Genomic DNA, 23,194 nt, shown 5'->3' with positions numbered 1-23,194 from the left:
AGGGAAGCTTCGATCATGATAACTGATAGGACTCTGATCCGTCCAAGAGCATCCAAGACTATGAAGGCATCCAAGACTATGAGCATAGCAAAAGCAAACAACATTTTCCCACGCGTTCCTGTGGTAGCCGTAAAAGGCTATGAACATAACAACTAAAGGCTTGTCGAAACTTGCCTCCCAATTCCAGGAAATGATATCGATTTCTAGGAAAACAAGATCAAATTTCGCTGACTCGGCCATCTATATTGGGGTTTATCTACTGCCTTAAGTAAGTGTTATTTGCTCTCTGATTTATTTGCCGATTTCTACTATTTTAGTTTTGTGAGATACCAAACATTCCTTACAAGACTCACATCCAAACCACGTTAGAGTTTGAAGCACATCTTTTCTCTTCCAGGGAGTGTCCAGATTTTCTTATTTTAATGACATACGGTGAGAGTAAGTGGTAAGTTACATATTACCTTCCGAGTTTCTTTGAAGCATGTAAGTGTGACTACTAAAGGCTGCAGTATCTTACTTTCTTCTTCATCACGACAATGCACGGCCACACAAAACTGTAAAAAATTTTGAGTTTCTGCAAAAACATGGACCCTATATTCCATAGCACATAACTTTTTCTCAATATTTAGTTCCAAATGAGTTTCCGTTCTTTTAAGGATTCAACAAAAAAACTTCGAGGACACCACATTCAACATTTTTTAAAACTATTTCACTCATGGTCTGTAAGAATGGAAAGTGTATTCATGCTTAGGGGGATTATTATGGGAACTTCTAGAATGTATTAATTAAATAAATTTGTTTTTAAATAGTATTTAGAACATATGACATACACTCTTTAGTCATCTCGTATTATCACCAAGGTCACTGAAAACAAATCTGAAATCAGTTTCTATCTTTCAACATGGTACTGGCATGAATTCTAAAATTGAGAAACCTAATCAAACGGAAATGAGTTGGTAGTTTCACAGTAATGATATTAAAACTTGAATCGTGATTTAAGGTAGGGAATCAGTAACGGCTCACGCTAAGCAGAAACATAGATGATACTATTTTTATTGTGTATTGTTCATTATTATTCAATTTCCAAAGAGTGTCGGGTTCGGTATTCGGTAGAAACACGAGTGTTTCCACGTTAAACTGATGATTCCAACCTTAGAAACACAAAATTCTCTTTGGGCAGAAATCCCATCATCATCCAGTTATTTGCACAATAAATTCGTATTGTAAACATAGCGTTGTTTCGCTGTATATTGCAAATTTTCAAGCGTCGGTATTGTATAATCTGCTATTTTGACGTGCAAGCTAGAAATGCATCTGTTATTGTAATTATTAATTGCAATGGCACGACACGTTAGCGAAATTGGATGACTGATCAGAGCCACGAATCTAAAGGAATTAATTGCCCATAGTCTCCTGATCTAACATTAACGCACCATTGAGAATTTTGGTGATGTAGTGGAAAACATTTTGAAGATTATTGGCAAAAACAAAGAGAAATCTCTTGACAATTGAAGACTTTGGGGCAAAAACCCGTGCAAGTCCAAAAGCTCAAAGTGTAAACGAGATAGCTCCATAAGGGGTTCTCCTTATCCTATTTTCTTCAAATATGCAACCTGTATATTAGACCGAAACGTATTTTCTTGTTTCTTTAAAAAAATAGGCTAAGGGGGGAAAGGACCCTGCAAGTCCAAAAAGTCAAAGTGTAAACGAGATAGCTCCATAAGGGGTTCTCCTTATCCTATTTTCTTCAAATATGCAACCTGTATATTAGACCGAAACATATTTTCTTGTTTCTTTCAAAAAATAGGCTAAGGGGGGAAAGGACCCTGCAAGTCCAAAAAGTCAAAGTGTAAACGAGATAGCTCCATAAGGGGTTCTCCTTATCCTATTTTCTTCAAATATGCAACCTGTATATTAGACCGAAACATATTTTCTTGTTTCTTTCAAAAAATAGGCTAAGGGGGAAAGGACCCTGCAAGTCCAAAAAGTCAAAGTGTAAACGAGATAGCTCCATAAGGGGTTCTCCTTATCCTATTTTCTTCAAATATGCAACCTGTATATTAGACCGAAACATATTTTCTTGTTTCTTTCAAAAAATAGGCTAAGGGGGGAAAGGACCCTGCAAGTCCAAAAAGTCAAAGTGTAAACGAGATAGCTCCATAAGGGGTTCTCCTTATCCTATTTTCTTCAAATATGCAACCTGTATATTAGACCGAAACATATTTTCTTGTTTCTTTCAAAAAATAGGCTAAGGGGGGAAAGGACCCTGCAAGTCCAAAAAGTCAAAGTGTAAACGAGATATCTCCATAAGGGGTTCTCCTTATCCTATTTTCTTCAAATATGCAACCTGTATATTAGACCGAAACATATTTTCTTGTTTCTTTCAAAAAATAGGCTAAGGGGGGAAAGGACCCTGCAAGTCCAAAAAGTCAAAGTGTAAACGAGATAGCTCCATAAGGGGTTCTCCTTATCCTATTTTCTTCAAATATGCAACCTGTATATTAGACCGAAACATATTTTCTTGTTTCTTTCAAAAAATAGGCTAAGGGGGAAAGGACCCTGCAAGTCCAAAAAGTCAAAGTGTAAACGAGATAGCTCCATAAGGGGTTCTCCTTATCCTATTTTCTTCAAATATGCAACCTGTATATTAGACCGAAACATATTTTCTTGTTTCTTTCAAAAAATAGGCTAAGGGGGGAAAGGACCCTGCAAGTCCAAAAAGTCAAAGTGTAAACGAGATAGCTCCATAAGGGGTTCTCCTTATCCTATTTTCTTCAAATATGCAACCTGTATATTAGACCGAAACATATTTTCTTGTTTCTTTCAAAAAATAGGCTAAGGGGGGAAAGGACCCTGCAAGTCCAAAAAGTCAAAGTGTAAACGAGATATCTCCATAAGGGGTTCTCCTCATCCTATTTTCTTCAAATATGCAACCTGTATATTAGACCGAAACGTACTTTCTTGTTTCTTTCAAAAAATAGGCTAAGGGGGGAAAGGACCCTGCAAGTCCAAAAAGTCAAAGTGTAAACGAGATAGCTCCATAAGGGGTTCTCCTTATCCTATTTTCTTCAAATATGCAACCTGTATATTAGACCGAAACATATTTTCTTGTTTCTTTCAAAAAATAGGCTAAGGGGGGAAAGGACCCTGCAAGTCCAAAAAGTCAAAGTGTAAACGACATAGCTCCATAAGGGGTTCTCCTTATCCTATTTTCTTCAAATATGCAACCTGTATATTAGACCGAAACGTATTTTCTTGTTTCTTTCAAAAAATAGGCTAAGGGGGGAAAGGACCCTGCAAGTCCAAAAAGTCAAAGTGTAAACGAGATAGCTCCATAAGGGGTTCTCCTCAACCTATTTTCTTCAAATATGCAACCTGTATATTAGACCGAAACGTACTTTCTTGTTTCTTTCAAAAAATAGGCTAAGGGGGGAAAGGACCCTGCAAGTCCAAAAAGTCAAAGTGTAAACGACATAGCTCCATAAGGGGTTCTCCTTATCCTATTTTCTTCAAATATGCAACCTGTATATTAGACCGAAACATATTTTCTTGTTTCTTTCAAAAAATAGGCTAAGGGGGGAAAGGACCCTGCAAGTCCAAAAAGTCAAAGTGTAAACGACATAGCTCCATAAGGGGTTCTCCTTATCCTATTTTCTTCAAATATGCAACCTGTATATTAGACCGAAACGTATTTTCTTGTTTCTTTCAAAAAATAGGCTAAGGGGGGAAAGGACCCTGCAAGTCCAAAAAGTCAAAGTGTAAACGAGATAGCTCCATAAGGGTTTCTCCTCAACCTATTTTCTTCAAATATGCAACCTGTATATTAGACCGAAACGTATTTTCTTGTTTCTTTCAAAAAATAGGCTAAGGGGGGAAAGGACCCTGCAAGTCCAAAAAGTCAAAGTGTAAACGAGATAGCTCCATAAGGGGTTCTCCTTATCCTATTTTCTTCAAATATCCAACCTATATATTAGACCGAAACGTATTTTCTTGTTTCTTTCAAAAAATAGGCTAAGGGGGGAAAGGACCCTGCAAGTCCAAAAAGTCAAAGTGTAAACGAGATAGCTTCATAAGGGTTTCTACTCATCCTATTTTCTTCAAATATGCAACCTGTATATTAGACCGAAACGTATTTTCTTGTTTCTTTCAAAAAATAGGCTAAGGGGGGAAAGGACCCTGCAAGTCCAAAAAGTCAAAGTGTAAACGAGATAGCTCCATAAGGGGTTCTCCTCATCCTATTTTCTTCAAATATGCAACCTGTATATTAGACCGAAACGTATTTTCATGTTTCTTTCAAAAAATAGGCTAAGGGGGAAAGGAACCTGCAAGTCCAAAAAGTCAAAGTGTAAACGAGATAGCTCCATAAGGGGTTCTCCTTATCCTATTTTCTTCAAATATGCAACCTGTATATTAGACCGAAACGTATTTTCTTGTTTCTTTCAAAAAATAGGCTAAGGGGGGAAAGGACCCTGCAAGTCCAAAAAGTCAAAGTGTAAACGAGATAGCTCCATAAGGGTTTCTCCTCATCTTATTTTCTTCAAATATGCAACCTGTATATTAGACCGAAACGTATTTTCTTGTTTCTTTCAAAAAATAGGCTAAGGGGGGAAAGGACCCTGCAAGTCCAAAAAATCAAAGTGTAAACGAGATAGCTCCATAAGGGTTTCTCCTCATCCTATTTTCTTCAAATATGCAACCTGTATATTAGACCGAAACGTATTTTCTTGTTTCTTTTAAAAAATAGGCTAAGGGGGGAAAGGACCCTTTTCAAAGAATGACCCCCTTGATTGAAAAGGTCACATTATAAAAACGAAACTCTGCCGATGCAAAGATGACTTCAAAGTAGGAAATACGGGTTTCGTCGTTTCTGCGAGAAAAGGGTTACAGAAGGCAATACCAATTTCGAAATGACAAGGGACACAGCAAATCCTTATGAAAGTTGAATTTCGGTAGAATTGCAAGAAGCCGTTATTTGTTGTAGATATGGTGCTCCTGAGAAAAATACTCAATGGCTACAACCACAAATCACTGACCGTTTGGCCACTACAGGGCCACTCTTTTAAAAGAACATCCAAACAACGACATTCTGGATTTCGGTAAAAATGACTGAAACCGTGATCTGTTGTAGATATTGTGATCCAGTGAGAAAGTCTTATTGGGCATATCCCCCCATCACTGAACGTTTGGCTACTATGAGGCCACATTTTTGAAAGCAGTCGAAGGTTTGGATGAAAATAACTGAAATTGTTATATGTTGTAGATATTGAGATCCTGAGAAAGTCTCAATTTGCAAAACCGTCCATCATTGACCGTTTGGCCACTAGAGAATCACTTTTTTTAAAGAGCTGAAGATAACGGTATTCTGCATCTTGACGGAATTGCTCGAAACCGTGATATGTGGTAGATATTGTGATCCTGAGAAAAAGCCCCAAGAGGCATAACCAATCATCACTGAGCGTTTGGCCACTATAGGGCCAGTTTTTTTAAATGAGCAGCAGGTAACGGTATTCTGGATTTCAGTGTAATTGCTTGAAACTGTGATATGTTGTACAGCGTTGTCCGGAAGTGGGCGTACCCTTAACCGGTGTTTTCTGGCGGTTTTGGATTTTACCCACATTTGTTTGGTAGCATTGCTTGGCATTGTCTAGTAACGTTGCTTGACATGGAGCACAAGGATGGAGCACCAGGAATCAGACATTTCCTGGCCAGTGAATTGAAAGAAGTTGTGCAATTTTGGTAGAATTTTACTCTGCAATTTTGGCAGAATTGTATGAAACCATCAAAAGTACACAACCCAGAAAAGGGATGGGGAGAGTAGTGGCCAACATCATTTAAGCATAGACAACATTCAGATGTTTACTTTACGGGATAAAAGAAAACCCCGGAAAACCCTAGGCAATTTTTATCAGGATCATGAAATCTACAAGATATCACAGTTTCATTCATTTACATCGAAATACAGACCATCATTATAGCCGACTGTTTAAAAAAAATCTGGACTTGTAGTGGCCAAACCGTCATAATTCGATGATTGTGTCCATTAGGACTTTTTCTCATGATGAGAAGATTTTCAACATATCGTAGTTTTACTCAATCTTACCGAAATCCACAACATAGTTATACTCGGCTGTTTCCAAGAAAGTAACCCTGCAGTGACCAAACAATTAGTGATTCGTGGTTGTGATCATTGAGATTTTATCTCAGAATGACAATATCTACAACATACGTATTGTGGTTTCTGTCATTTTGACCGAAATCCAGAACATCACTATCTTCGGTTGCTTTCAAAAAATGTGGCCTCGTAGTGGCCAAAGAGTTAGTGAGTGGTAGTTGGCCCATTAACATTTTTTTCAAGGTCACAAAATCACAACATATCATGGATTCAAGCAATTCTATCGAAATCTAAAATGATGTTACCTTCTGCTGTTTTCATAAATGCGGCCATGTAATGGCAAAACGGTCAGTGATTGGCAAATGTGCTTATTGAGACTTTTTCTCAGGAACACAATATCTATAACATATCACAGTTTCAGTAATTTTTACCGAACTCTAGAATGTTGTTATCTTTTCAAGAAAGTGGCCAAACGGTCAGTGATTTGTGATTGTGCCCCTTGAGACGTTTTCTCAGAAACACCGTATCTGCAACATATCATGGTTTTAAGCAATTCCACCAAAATCCAATATCCGTATAGGTTGTGCAGGCCTTTGTCATTTTGAAAGGGGCCATTGCCCCCTAGATCTCTTCTCGCAAAAACGACAAAACCCGTATTTTCTACTTTGAATTCATCTTTTCATCTGCATAGTTTCGTTTGTTGAAGGTGGTCCTTTACGTCGAGGGGACGGTTTATTTTTTTGAAAAGGTGCCTCCAACTCGCAAGCCTATTTTTCTAAAGAAACAAAAAAGTGTGTAGCTTTATTTACGTTCTAGTATATACGTGCGAAGTTTGAAGAAAATCGGATGAGGGGAAATCCTTATGAAGCTATCTCCTTTACACTTTCACTTTTTGGACTTAACGGGTTTTTGCCCCAAAGTATTCAATTGTACTCTTTCGAGTATACTGTGACTGTGACGAGAAATGTTAATGATTCCCAAAGCGTAAAACAAACTGCTTTACTCAAATTATACAAAGAATAGTGTATTTTACTCACCATAACTGTGACGAGCCATCAGATTCATAACGCACTTACATAACACAACTTTAGCAGTGAATTAAATAAACATCAGATCCAAATGTTTTACATGTTGTGTTATAATACTAGTCTATGTTTAAGAATGTAAATCCCATGTTGTAATGATGATAGTGACAATTAACATCCGTACGACAAATAACTGTAGACAAATATAAGACACACACTTATGTATTGAAATTATAACTTTTGAATAATTTCTATTCAGCGTTCACACATAAGATGAAATGAAATGAAATCTTTGTTTTACGTCCCACGGTTATGCCGGTTAGGCTAAAGGAGACGGTGATGATGAGTAATGAATGAAATGGTGGAATGAAGAAAGTGGGAGGAAACGGGAGAACCCCGAGAAAACCCACACATAAGATATCAACCGTCACCTAACACCCACCACATCTCATATGTTATATTTAAAATAATATTTACTTATATACCTTGAAATCATTATTTGAATATATAATGTAAAGATCTTATTGAACAGGCATACGTAGAGCATAGCTGAGGAAATCCGCTACTCACTACCGGTTTTATTACAAATTCCAATATAACACGAAATTGTTAAAAATTTGCTAATGTTTGGGATTTAATTAGGTATCGCGTCGACCTGACAGTAACGAGAAGGAACCCTCACCTAGTAAGCTACCCTGAGGGGGTATAGGACACTCGCTGCTATACTCTGAGCTCCTCCGTGGCTAAGCTGTTAGCGTACGCGCCTTTGGCGTTGGAGACCCGAGTTCGATTCCCGGCGGGAGCTCATGTGGTTCGGATTCCACGTTGCTTAGTAGGTCCACGTCTCATATAGCCTCGCTGTTGAAAGGGACGCTAAACTAAAATCAACTCAACTCAACTCGCTGCTACACTGCAAGCAGGGTGGAAATAGGTTTCGCTCTACTGCAAGCTAGGCCAGGGTGTGAGGCTAGAAATATTGAATAAACTTTTTGAATAGAAATTATGGAATTAGGTTAGAATATTTTTCTAAAAGATTGAATTATAAATGGAAACAAAGAATTTTAGATGGTGTATAAAATTAGAAGCCAATTGAAGCAAGAATTGCCTTTTTCGAAAATATTTTTGAATTTAGAAATTTAAATATCAATTAAATTTCTTTCGATAAAGACTACTGTGTGATAGTTAGTTAATTTGGGTTGTAGAACTAGTTAGTGAAATTGAAGCCCATCAAAAAGTATTTTTAAAGAAGATAATAAGAATTGTGAAGGAATTCTAGAGAAGGATTAGGCTGTATAACATCTTGACGTATTATATTTATTAATATAAATATTTTTTCTTTTTCTTGGAGACTTCAAAACAAAATAAAATTATATTACTATTTACATATATATTTTCGGTCAATATTTTTTTTTAATTTTATATGATTAATTGTTGATTGTTTAAGAGTGTGTATATACGTCAATGTAACGTATTGGTGCATATACCCGACCCTTTATTTGTTGTTAATAAATATATTATTGAAAATTGAATTTTTCTGTTATTATTTTCTGTAATATTATATTGTATATCCTGTGTTCTTTTTGAAGAGGAGTGTTGGATCAATAGATTAATTTAGCTAGTTGTCCCACCACTAGAGGACGGTTGAGGACTTTACAAAACTAGTTCCGTCTTCCTGGGTTTACTGCTTGAAGTCAGCTTTTATATATATATATATATATATATATATATATATATATATATATATATATATATATATATATATATATATATATCCGAATTCATTTCTGTTTTTGCCCAGGGGGACAGGGGCGTTACAGTTTGAAGATTTCTACGATCCCAACATCTCTGTGGTTGTATGCTAGACAAAATTTTAACTAGAAGTCCTAAAGTCTGGATAAATTTTGAAATCTTTTTCGCATTATACACAGGGTGACTTATCCAGATATAAATATGAGAAGGCACCAAATCGCAAGATAATATCTTCAAAGAGAAACTTCTCAATAGCTGCATCATTAATACTATCGGGGACTGTGGTGCCATATAGCGTGTTAATATTTGAACGCCAAAATAATATATTTCGGCTGGCCGTGTCCGAATGAAAATTTTTCCAAAGTATTTAATGCCATGTGAAAGCTATTGATGGTGAAGGATGATTAAGTAGTTCTATATGGGGCATGGTGGTAGTTTCTTCAGTCTTTGACAATCGCTGCATATCTTGATTTTATGGGCCAAATATCCTTTCTTATTAGGGAAGTAATACTTGGATAATAATGACTGAAAGTTTTAGTGCATCCAAAGTTCGGCGCTCTAGGGTTGTTATGTACGATTTCGAACCAATGACTTAACAAAAATTTCGGAATGCAAAGTAGATGGAGCAGTCCTAATTCTGGGTCTCAGTGATTACAATATAATAAACCATCTTTGAGGCAAAATGGCGCAGATTGTTCTATTTGGATGTGTAGTATATTCCAACTAATGTACCAAAAGACTTTAGCATCGTCTGTATTGCAAAAGTTGTCTGTTTTGTGTGCTGCTTGTTGTTGCCCCTATTAAAGACGTCTAAAGATGTCGCCCGGATGTTGTAAAGTTTTAGTGTGACTAATTTCAGTTATAGTAGATCAAAAATATGTTATACCATATGAGTTTTACTCCTCATTGGGTTGAGTGTTCAATGACGTAAGACATTTTGTGTGTATGAATGGTCTGAGTCTTCTGTTTAAGAGAAAATAGCAGACTTCGTAGGGCATATATTAATGCATATAATTTGGCCTGCCATGTTGAAGTTTTACATTCCGTCTTAGTGAGCCGACAGCTACAAGAAACAACGTTTTCTTCTTTGGTTTTAGGGTTATAACAGGCCAGAGGGCTCCAATCTCGATACAGGACGCATCTACATAGGTGCGGATTTCAAAAGTTGGATCACAGTGGTGAAACGATGGTGAAATGATAATATACAATTTTAGTTGTTCAAACTGTTTGTCATGTCCCGATGACCATTTGAATTTGGATTTTTTTTAAGTGAGCTTTGAAACTGAAATGCGTAAGAAGTACATTTGATGAATATTACAACCCGAGCAATTAGATGTTTCCTAAAGCAAGGAACGCCGAGTGCACAAGCTCTTTCTCACGTTTGTTTGTGTAGTCAAACATTCTGCTTCGTTATAGCATACGAGGATACATAAACATTATGCAAAACTTTCAGTTTAGTATTAAATTGTTTTTGTTCATTAGATTTTCGAAATTTTACTTCAGAGACGTACTTCTTCAAAAGGAATATTACTGCAGAGATTGTAGTTTGTCCTTCATATTCTACCTTGTACTTAGAATCTGCTGAATTATGTTTTTTTTTTTTTAATTGGATTTTAGTATCGGGGAAAGGAGTAGTTGTGAATATATTTTTTTCTTGCGTCAACATATTTGTTTAAATATTGGATACCTTTTCTTTTCAGGCACACGTTTCCTTCACAACATGTAAGCATATTCTCCATTGATAGATGAACACTTTCTAGTGCCGGGGCCGCGGTAGCTCAGTGATAGAGCGTTAACCTCTGGTGCTTGGGGTCCCGGGTTCGATCCCAGCCCCCGCCAAGTGAACGTTGTGGTGGACAAACACCGTGTGCGTGGGTTTTCGCGGGGTTCTCCCGTTTCCTCCCACTTTCTTCATTCCACCATTTCATTCATTACTCATCATCACCGTCTCCTTTAGCCTAACCGGCAAAATCGTGGGACGTAAAACTTAAATATTTCATTTTTTCTAGTGCCAGAAGTTCCTAATTTAATTTAAGCGTTAAAAGGGTCAGAAGGGTAATCGTGATAAAGATAAAGAAATGAACTATGTTTTGCAATTCATTGAATTAACACTTTCGAAGGAAGTTACAACAGTATATTCGAAAATAGTTACAAATTGCTGTGTTTGGAGATTTGGATTACGCACATGAAAATGCAAACTAACATTTTACCGTGCATATAGAAAAGCTCATTTTCTGAAGATGTACAAAATTTAAGATTTTATGGAATCCACTTCCTTTAGTCTTTCGCTTTAATGCAAACTGAATTTAAATCTATTGATGAAGGTTTAGAGATCATTGCTTCCAGCAGAATTTTAAAACTACATCAGGAAAACGTTGAATAAACTCGGGGAGTAGGGGAAATCATGGACACGCCAACTGAAGGGTAATATATCTTCACTAACACTATAAGTTTGTGGGACTTTATTATTATTTATCGGCAAAGCGTTTACCCCCTTTTGTTTCGATAATGAATATTTTCTTATTTTCCTTTGTTCTAAAGTCAACATGTTTAAAATCTTGAGAAACAATGATCAAATTTGCCTTAAGGTTGGCAGAAACTTCAAGAACACTTTGCTCAGATCTACAGGGTGTGATTGAAAAGTACCGGAACTTTCCCCGCCGCGTGGCTCTCTGACGTTCGAAAAATGTGAGGGGTGGGGGAAAATGGGCGCGGGACCTTCCTCTTTCAAGCGGAACTTGGCCCACTGCGCTGCGACCAGCGGTTGAGAAAGCATCGCTGTCCGCGCCAACGTCATTTTGGTCGTCGGTCACGTTTTTTGAGCGCCGAAAATGGAGTCAAAGATTGACCAACGCTACACCATCAAGTTTTGTGTCAAACTAAAAAAGACGTTCACCGAGACCCAGGACCTGCTCAAGGAAGCCTTTGGGGAAGATGTGATGTCCCGTACTCGGATCTTTGAGTGGCACAAGGCCTTCAGGGAAAGCCGGGAGGACGCCGATGACGAACCACGCTCTGGGAGGCCGTCGACGTCGAAAACCGATGAAAACGTCGACCGAGCTCGCGAATACCTGAACCTGGACCGTCGGACAACCCTCCGGGAAATCACCGAAGAACTTAATTTCACATACTATGCAGTGCAAAAAAATTGTGACTGAAGAATTGAACATGCGGAAGGTGTGTTCCAAACTTGTCCCCAAGGTGTTGACCGAGGAGCAAAAAGAACTGCGAGTGAAAATGAGTCGTGAAGTGCTGGATTGTGTGGAAGCTGACGAAGAGTTATTAGACAGTGTGATCAGTGGTGATGAAGCATGGTGCTACGAGTACGACTCCTCAGTGAGCTTGATGGCGTAGCATTGGTCAACCTTTGACTCATTTTAGGCGCTCAAGAAACGTGACCAACGACCAAAACGACGTTGGCGCGGACAGCGATGCTTTCTCAACCGCTGCTCGCAGAGCATTTTCCCCTACACCTCACATTTCTCGAACGCTAGGGAGCCGCGCGGCGGGAAAAGTTCCGGTACTTTTCAATCACACCCTGTATAGAAATATTGCAAGAGGCCTTATATCTTCAACATTAATATTTGAATAAATACCTTTTGTCTGTAGTATAGCCTCTTCCTTCTGGTCAGTATGCTCCAGGATTTATGAGGACTTGTTGTCTAGGAAAAGCGTAACGGAACACTGGGAAACCTTTGACATAGAAGTATATTTTACAACTAGAAAAAATCTACAAATATTCAATTATTTCCTTGTGCTATATCTTAGAGTCTGTATAAGGCCATTATTCTCTTCTGTTATGTACTGCAATGTAGAAACTCTTGTATGCATATATTGGTTTGTTACACCGTCAATTGGTGAATAATTGATGAGAAGTATGTTGGTTGTGAGTATGCATTTAAGACTTTGTCGGCTTCTTTAGTGGTTGCTTTGCTGGACATCAGTTAATGCTCTTTTCAACAGCGAATGCGAAGTGAACCTACAGCTTAATTTGAGCACGAGCTGGAGTTGACTCATAGTCCCTGGTTCGAAAGGCCTATAGTTGAATCATATCGCAACGAGGAAGCTCTTGTTGGTTTATAAATATGATATAATCAAAGTGCAGCAATTTGTAGATTATGAGGGAGAAAAGCTAAATTCATTTTTCTTGTTTACGGTTACTTTCCGAGCTTTCCTCTATTAACTAACACAAAACAACACACAGACAAGCTTTAGCTCTTGCGCTTCTTTCACATTGATCTGGTGATTTGCCGTCGCCGTTTCCGGCAGTTTGCCGGATGATAAGTGTGCCCTTTCATATTACCGGCGTTTTGCCGTGGATGAAAAATATCTGAGCAGGGTTGCTGTGCATCTGAAGAAACAAAACCTTGTGACTCTTGTCGTGTTGGTGGTTGCAATGAACAGATGCAAAAAGTGTCTTCTACTCGACTTGTTAAGACAGACAGAAAATTAGTCAGAGGTACATATGGGTTCACCCTTTATTAGAGAAGTGTTATCTTGAAAGAGATTTTTCAATACTGTTTGCACAATTGATAAACTTGAGCAAAATAGCGGCAAGGTTCTGGATATTTAGAATACCATCCCCGTATTCATCTGTTGTGACTGAGAAAGCCAGGATAAAGCTTTTTCAGTGTAGTCGGTGGTTGAGATCTATCCCAGAATCCAGTGGCGAATATAGAAGGTAAAAACGGGGGGCTGCCATACCCCAGACTATGAGAAGGATACCATGAGTTTACTATAAAAATTTCTAAATATATAAATAATTGCTTAAATTATTTTCTTACTCTGAAAACTGGGAGCTAGGCCCCCGGCCCCGGGCTAGATACGTCACTGCCAGAATCCCAAGTCAACACTGAACCACTGAGCCCAAGGATGATTTGTAATAATAATAATAATAATAATAATAATAATAATAATAATTATTATTATTATTATTATTATTATTATTATTATTATTATTATTATTATTATTATTATTATTATTATTGCAGTATTCAGGGTTTATTCTTTGTTTTAAGCGTTTTGACTATTGATTTAAGTCTCTTTAAATCACTCCTCTACTCCCCTGTATTCAAAGGATATTCAAGAAATTACAACCATAGAAGTGTTAAAGATAATTACAAAATATATGAAGTAAGGTAAATTTATCAAATATCACATCGTGAATTCTCTCTTGCTTTGCGAAAGTACATAAAGGTATTATTTCTAAATATGTAATATTGCTGAAATATTTGATAGTGTATTTTTCAATTCTGGGGCACCACAAATTTATAGAATTACAAGCTCATTTGTCCATTGCTACCCGGACATTTATTTTTCGCAATCTTCTATTACATAGAAAAAATAATTTATATTTTTTTGGACTCTTTAATCAACGGCCTATGGATTAGACACTTCAGTAGTACTGGTCAATTTCGATTAATTTTACACGTCACCGTTTCCCATATGTTGTATGAAGCAAGTTTGGTTAAAAATACTCCTGGGCTAAACATAACCACACACACAAACACACTCCACACCCACACATATACAGTATATACATAAAACACACGCTTTCATATTATCGCAGTCACACACTATTCTTTCCTGGCAATAATTGTTTCCTCTCAAAACACCCATCCAGCAGTTTTCCGCGTATATGTGAAGAGCTTCATTGCTTGATATGTCCCGCTTGGCTATACACGACAATCTGCCGCGCCGGATTCTAGCAGGGAGATCCGGCTGTTTTTCCTCACCGGTTAAATGGACGGCAACGACCGTGCATGTGCGAAAAGCTCCATTGCTTGCAATATCTTTCTACCCTGTCCGGCAATTCGCTGTCGCAGTACACGGCATTTCGCCGGATAACGAGAAAGGGCTCTTACTGTTAAGTTATTCAATAATAGCTAGGGAGGCACACCGTTCCTTAAGGGACTGCAGCACAAATTTCACGCAATTAATTTTACATTTACACCTCTGTTGTTATTCATTTACTTATTTCCCCTTTTATGTATTATAAACAAAAGTTTAGTTACTTTTCTTTCAACTCCCATTCACTGTTTTTTCATGCGTAAGGTAGCTGTATTATTATAACTTCACTGGTTATCATAAAGTTTAATTTTATAATACGTACCTGAAGAAAGAGGTTGATAAGAGTTGTATAGTGCTGAAATATACATTCTTTACTTTGACGTACTACGATAAGCATGTAGACTTCAATGATCCATTAACTACTGAATTATTTTTCAACTTCAAAATATTATTATAGAATAATGTAGAATGATAACAAATACAATTTATATATTTCATTTCAATAGCATTATGTTTAAAAATGAAAATTAAATATTACCAAAGGTATTTTATTTTTCGATGAAAATGCAAACGTTTTATGGTCTCAAACATTAAAGTTACAAACAAAGGTAATATAGTATATGAAGTTAATCGTTATTGCTCAAAGTTGAAATATTAAAATTAATGAACCATACCGCATTTAACTCAAGTACATGATTACTTTTAAAATATCCAAGATCATGCTACATTGAACCTGATTATTGTTTATATTCAATTCGTTTTGCGATATTTTTGCCATCTATGTGTTTCTGTCTGTTCGCATTGTAGATTAGTTAATCTTTCGCTAACGTTAAAATCATTCTTTTTTTATTTTATAAGGGACATAGTTTTATTACCTAATGATTTATCGAAATATTTTGTAATTGTATCTGATACTATGAGGTCGTTAAGTCAAACATTAAGATATCTGTGCTGGGAAAATATCTGTTTATATAAATCATTCCCCACACGTAATACCCTGAAATTTTATTCTTTAAGAATAACTGAAGTTTCCTGGGATATTTCTAGTGGATATGAATGGTATTCTGTATACAACATTATCTGGTTGGAAAAGCATTATGCTTGTATCTAAGGCACGGCTTTACAAGTGAAAAACTTTCCGGACATTTTGATGTATGTAGATCCATTGTGATGGGAGAAGAGTGACCATTCTCATAGAAAGCATCAGAAGGCATATCAAAAAGCGAAGTAACATTTAGGAGGGATTTTCCTATGCAAATTGAAGAATTTCATCACCTTGTGGTTTAAAAAATATCAATTTACAAAGTCAACATTGTTATTCTTAAAATATTAAATATATATATATGAAGGTTGTACCAAAAATCCCTATCCATACGCCAACTTTGTTACAAATACAGATGCAGATACGGAAAAAAATGTTGGTTTTCAATCTACAAAGTTGGAATTGATAAATCGGATATTTTATTTGGAAAACTTTAATCTAAAAAAGTATGAACTTTATATCCTGACCAGTAATCACACAACTCTTCTCATCGTCACTACATGTTCACCAAAGTTTATACTTAGAAAACTTTTCGTATCTTCATTCGTCATTTTTGCAAATTTTGATTGCCTACACATGAATTTTGTTGACATTTTGCTTGAAATTTCTTTTAAAACATTTGGCCCCAAAACGCCTTGTGGCAATTTAAAACAGATGGAGCTTGTTAGCTAATTTGGTACTCATTGATAAAGCCACATCAATTGTATAGCTGTGTGTGAATCCATGAACAGACTATAAGACACCAGTCTGTAGGTTTCTCTCTTCTGTGAGAGATTGTTAAAAAAGAAGATAATTCATAATTAAATTGACTTTAGTCACTGCTCCAAACATTTTCTTTACCCACACTCCCGTCCGTAACATATCTGTTTACTTCCTCCATAAACTGTATGCATTCTGACGAATATTTCTTGTATGTCCTTACTTGTGACGAACGCAGTAATATGCCTTGAAGAAATACTATATTCAGCTTTAAGATTGTTTATAAGAGTAATCGAAGTTGTGCAACTGTCTAGGCGAACTTCTTTAGACACTTTTAGTGTCCATTTATAAATGCCAGTAGTGAACAGCAGATCCCTATAGTGAAGAGCAGAGCAGCCAATATACGCTCTTTCCCTATCAAACTGAAATCTTACATATTGTTTTTATAGTTTCAATTGTGACAGTCAGTTTCCCTCGAAACGATCTTAATCTTCCCTGTTGCTAGTCATATAATCTTATATTACCTTACAATTTACCTCGAAAGCAATCACAGCGCCTCATAATTTGCTATAGGAATAGAAGCCACGATTGTGATAGTCTTTATAAATGTTCTCCTGTATGCTGTAATCAATATCTTGTAATATACTGGCCTTTGAAATTTAGGGTAGAAATGGTTCGCACTCACTTTCACTTGAGAGTTTATGTTGCCCACGAGATTGAAATCGACTGTTGGAAAGGCCAACTTCAGGTACGTGCTCTTCGTGCTTTTAAAATCACTATACCTATTCACTGTATCTTCATTCATTTCTGCATCCCAATTGTTTTTGTTAACTCGTCGTTACACGCACCCGCGGCAAATTGCCGCAGTTTTGAAAAAAACACCTGCACTTTCCTTATTCTAAGACAATAGGGGCGGAGGGCCCGAGCTATCCCCTACCCACCCCACCTCTACCTAACTCTAACCGGTTTTGGCAGTCACGCGCATGGTACTGGAGTTGAAGGGTGTGTATTTGTCACCGTGAATTTCCATTGTTCATTCAACAAATACTACGGCACTCATCTTTCTTTCATCTTCCGTGCTTTTCAAAAACATGTTTTATACAAACCCTAAACATTTGTGTGCTTTTCTGATACTCATAGGGGCAAATGGTGCTTTCACCCTCCACGAACAAAATTCCTAAATATATCTACGTGGGTTATTTTCTTTTCTTGGCTATTCTTGTTTCTTACAACAGCGAAAAGCATCTCTTCTTCAAATTTATTATTATTATTATTAACGCTGCTTAGGGAGTTTTGTGTAACTGTTTTGTTGCTGCTGTGCGGGTTGCCATTTTCTTCCATGTGTCTTCTGCTGCTTTTCTTCCAAATTGTCTCCTAGCTTGGATAAATCTCGGCTACTTTTCTGGCTCTGTCTCGACAGTGTGCGCGCTCCCATAAGACTCAACATTTAGCCAGAACTACAGAACAGTTGCGCGAGGAGGAGTTTGCAGTGTGCAGTTAGTCTTATGAAAATATTAGGCCTATCATTATGGCCTGGGTTGTCAGCGAATCACTTGAACTCTTCCATTGCTGACTTCTTCAAGTCCCAAGAGTGAAACTTTCGAAAACTTCATATATCGTTTACTTTTAATTAAGAGTTTATATATCGAATTCTTATCTGTATCGTAAGTGAATTCCTATATATGTGAATAAAGGGGAATTTCAATATTACAGAAGGGTTTCTTCTTTCCTCCTTAAGGGCGAAATTTCCGAAACTACTGAGACATGTATATTTTGACTTTTATTCGGGACTATGTAAACCAATTTTCACATCTTCAGCTTAGCAAGTACTCACATTGGGCGGAATTATTTTTACATAAGGGTTTATATACGGAATTTCTCATCTGAAAATTAAGCGAATCTGAACTTTGTGATTAAATAAAGTGAACTTTCAACATTAAAGAAGGTAGCACTTTTCGCCCTTAGAAACATATTTTTCGAAAATGCAGGTACATATATTTTCCTATTTCTGTTTAAGAGTTTTTAAACTAAATTTCACACTTCCAATTTAAGCGAATCCCACATTCGGCACCTTGTGAATAAATAAAGAAGAATTTCTATACTTTTGAAATTGCTTCGTTTCAACTTGATAGAGGAATCTTCGAAAATGCCGAAACACCTGATCTCTTATTATTGTTTAAGAGTTTATGTGCCAAACTTCACATCTTCAACTTTAATGAATCCTCACATTTGTCATTTTCTCAATAAAAGAAAAAAACACAGAAAAGTGGGTATTATAGAAATGACCCAACTTTTTCCTCCTAGAGGTAGAATCTTCGAAAATGCTGAAACAGGTATTTCCTTTTTTATTCAAAAGTTTATATAGTGTATTTTACGTCTCTAATTTAAGTAAATCGTTATATTCGCCACTTTGTGAATACTTGAAGGGAAATTTCAGTATGATTATAAAGTTGTCTTCTTTTTCCTCTTTCACCTGCTTTCTGGTGTGGTAAGTATGTAATGTGTACCGCAGGATTATCGTCCTCTTTGTTTGAGAACTGAACGCTGAGGTAGCGCAAACCTTGTACTTACTGATCAGAGTCATGACTAAGGTTAAACTAATGTCACAACTCCTACTCCTACAATGATATCTGATCATTGAGTCATTAAACTTTGCATCGTAAATGACAACGTAACCATTTCAAAGGTGATCCCGTTTTTTCGGCATTTTCGATCTAGTCAGATAATACAAACCCTTGGGAAAAAATATTACACACACTCCTACTGAAAGTGGCTCAATCTGGGTGGGATTTACTACTCGGTGGGTAAACACAAACTCAGTCTCAGAAGCTTAACCAGTACTCTGACAGATGCTCCTGACCAATGTCTGGGGCCACAAAATTTTCGAATACGCTTTAAATCGAGTTTTCTTACTTTCTACGGAATAAGCGCATCATACTAAGTTAAGTGATAGTTTGAGTTTTGCTACTCTGTATACAGTATGTCTACAGATACAAGGCCTATAAGAAAATTTTGGTTGAAATATTTTGGAAATTTTAATCCTAAAAGAATTTGTTCATTTCTAGTGAATAGTGTTATAGGAAAAGAATGGTCACGTAAAAGGAAATATGCAGCGTGTAGGGGGAAGTAAACAGTGAAATAAGAAGGGAGGGAGAATCGATACTGCCTTTTATTTTTTTCTTTTGTCTTCGTAGCGTTCTCTGCTGTCCACGACGAGAAGAGGATGTGGGAACGTCGTAAGTGTACAATGAATATTAGACAAGCCCAACCTTTGAAAATTATATTATATTATATATTTATTTACGTATCTATTTATTTCCTCCACTTCTCATCTGCGCAGGCATTACAGCAATGTGAGCCATCCTAGAGCTGCCTTATGCCAAAGAGACACATAAAATAGTTGTTTCTGTTATTCAGGAGAAATTTGTAACATATTTTTCATATGTAAGTTGGGAGGATATGAATTATTGTTATATGCAATTTTAATTACATAATGTTTTGCATATTGTTGGTTCTATGTGCATTAACATTACATATAATTGTAATTTGTACATGATTTACAAATAAAATACGCATAATACAAACATTACAGACAACATTACAAAAACTTTTAATCACTACGAATCTTGAAGGAACACTTTCTCTAAATTTAATCGCATTTGTTTGGGAAAGTTTTTTTCTTTTTTTTGAAACGCAAATAATAACAATATTAAAGTTTAAGTACAAAAATTAAAAGAAACGAATTTCCGCTCAAAGAAATGATATACATAGGCTACTATTTAAGATTTTTAAGCATTCCATTGCTACGTAGTTATTAACTTTTTTATTATTATAACTGGAATACCACTGGTTATGTGATTCACGTTAATTTCGGTTTACAAACTTATATTAAATATCTCTCATTCAGAATTTAATATCAAAATATTAGAAAATCATGCCTATTTACACTTTAAAAATCGCGCACTATCGAAGTTCGACATTCTTTTCTTTTTAAATAACATTTAAACAGCAAACAGTAATTCGTAGTCGGCAAAGTGATATCTTCAACAAATTCAACATGGCGCGCGAATTTTGTAATTAGCTATGTGGGGTTGCATAACTGCAACATCAGTAAGAGGTAAAAACATACGGTTTACTTACCATAAATAAGAGAGGCAGGCCATTCAAAGTGAATAGCAGCAGCACAGAATGTGTATACCTGCAATAGGAATTGGCGTAGGAACATGAAAGAAAAGAGGGTGCAGTAACCAAGAACATAAGAAATATGAGAAACTACTAGAAAGAACATGCACATGAACACCGCAGTAAATAAAAAATGAAAAGAAATGTGTATCCTATATGTGGCAAAATAAACGAAATAAATTGGGATAGACTATAGCTCTATTGTACTCACCATAAGCAGGTCGTCCTAAGGATGAAACCTAGAGTTTAACGTGGGTTCCTAATCACTTGTGTCCACGCCGGGATTCCAACAGGGATACATTGATTACACTATTAACAACAATAGAAACATAAATTTGGGATAACAACAAAAGTAGATAAGAAACTCTTCTTGTCGGTTACGTTGTCGGCAATAGGAGATTCGTGAATTCTATATACTTGAAATCGGACACCACAATATACAGGTCGAGAGAGCGGTGAGCGGGTCGTGGCCACAAGTGGAACTAACAGCAAAACATCCTCTGGCAGCAGGGTTACCAAATAAAGAATATGTTCGAATAATCTGCGCCCCAAGTAAAATACCAGCAATGCATTGTTTGATCGAATGTCGTGTAAAATGTTGTTGTGCAATGTTATTTAATAATGTGTTTAGAAGGGGTTTGCAAATTTTAGTCGGATGAATGATAATTGATGGACAGTTTGATTTTTCGCCAGTAAAATTGATATATAATTTGTAATTCGTGGAATAAGAGTTCTTACTACAAATAGACGATCCTAGGATTTGATCCCGGGATTTCAGCGATTTTGAAACCAGAACGCTAAATGCTAACTTTTACTTGTTCTCATTACATTATAGGAAATAAATTAAGATTTGATTTAGGGAATCCACCATATGAAAAATATTTAAAGTCCTAATGAGAATAAGATATCTCAGACTTCACTAACACCACACCCGTTCCGCTTAACCATTTGTTGTGTAATTTCACGGTCAGCCACTATGACAGTTGTGCGGACCAATTGATCGCACTAGAATTCCGAATGTTCCCACGAAAACTCGAGCAATTTCGATAACTTTGTTACCATCGTCCTTGACTTCTCACATAGTAGAAGAACCAAATGAAAAAAGATCGGCCCAGTTTGCTCCCTCCCCTTGATTTTACATACCCAACTACAAAATTACCCGAATTAAACATGTTCCCCCGGTGCAATTTCGATAATTTTGGTACGTCGTGTTTGTCTCGTCACATACTATAACAATCAAGCGAAAAAAGATGGGGCCCAGTTTGCTCCCTCCCCTTCATTTTACATATAGAACTACAAAGTTCCCGAAATTACCCATGTTCCTCCGGTACCATTTCGATAATTTTGGTACCATTGTGTTTGTCTTGTCATATACTTCAAGAATCAAGCGAAAAATATTGGGCTCAGTTTGCTTCCCTCTAACCAAATATTCTATTCATATGCCAACTGAAATATTTGAACCCCCTTATTATCACTTTTTCTTGTATTTCATCGTTAATAAAGCAATGACAATTAATATGATAATTTTGGAAAGTAGGAATTTTAAAAATTGTAAATAAAGAGAGGCAAAGTTTGAAGAAAAATACGAAAATCTGAAAATCAAAAGTTCAAAATATGATGCACTATAAAATTTTAATAAATGCTTTGTAAAATATTAAATCTATCTATCTATGTCTATATCTATCTATCTATCTATCTATCTATCTATCTATCTATATATATATATATATATATATATATATGCTTGAAAATGGCTTATTTGCGGACTCGTAATTTATAGGTCTAAAAATAGTACGTCAGCATAATAAATAATAGTAAGTGCATTGTATTGCGCAGAATTAAAAAATAAAACCCGACTAGTGTTTCATTGCAAAATTGTAGTATCAACTGACAAAAACATTTACCAAAGTGGTCTATTTTCCGACTATGAAAATCACAAAGAAAAGTGTTTCATTTTTAGAATATTAATGTTCGATATTCATTAAAGACTTGAAATGATTACTTTAATCTTCATGAACTATATTATCAACCTTCAAATAAAAATGTTTGCATTTTTGGGATAAAAAAGTAAATATGTTAGTCAAGAATAATGTTCGGTCATCAGAAGAAATACTTAGAAAAATTGAATTTTTAAAATTTCCGATATTAACTGTTGTGGGTATCTGTAATTGTCTATTGTGTTATTATTGGCTATTAAAATAGGTTTCCATCCTAATTGAGCTTTAAATATAAAACTATCTATCATAAACCAAAAACAAAGTGGTCTCTATGCGGAAAAGAAAACCAGATGTCGCCAAAAACCGGAATAATCTAATCCGTAAATGTTTGAACAAAATAAGGTTTGAAATATATTTCCCGTTATGTTGAGATTGTACATGACAATTTTTACTTCAATATTTTCATTAAGATGCTTCATAATACATATACAACAATTAAAGCTGCTTGTGGTCTATTTACAGAATTCAGTGCCATCATCTCCTACCTGAAAATTTCGTTGTCATTCGACCGGTGTTTTAAATCAAATACTTGAAACCGACTGTAAGTTAATGGTGACATTCAATTTATGAACACGAATTCCTAATTGACATGTGAAAA

The sequence above is a fragment of the Thermobia domestica genome, chromosome 14 (assembly GCF_964235325.1).
Source record: "Thermobia domestica chromosome 14, izTheDome1.hap1.1, whole genome shotgun sequence".
NCBI lineage: Eukaryota > Metazoa > Arthropoda > Insecta > Zygentoma > Lepismatidae > Thermobia > Thermobia domestica.
The sequence above is the reverse complement of the archived record's forward strand: the minus strand, read 5'-3'. Positions refer to the sequence as shown.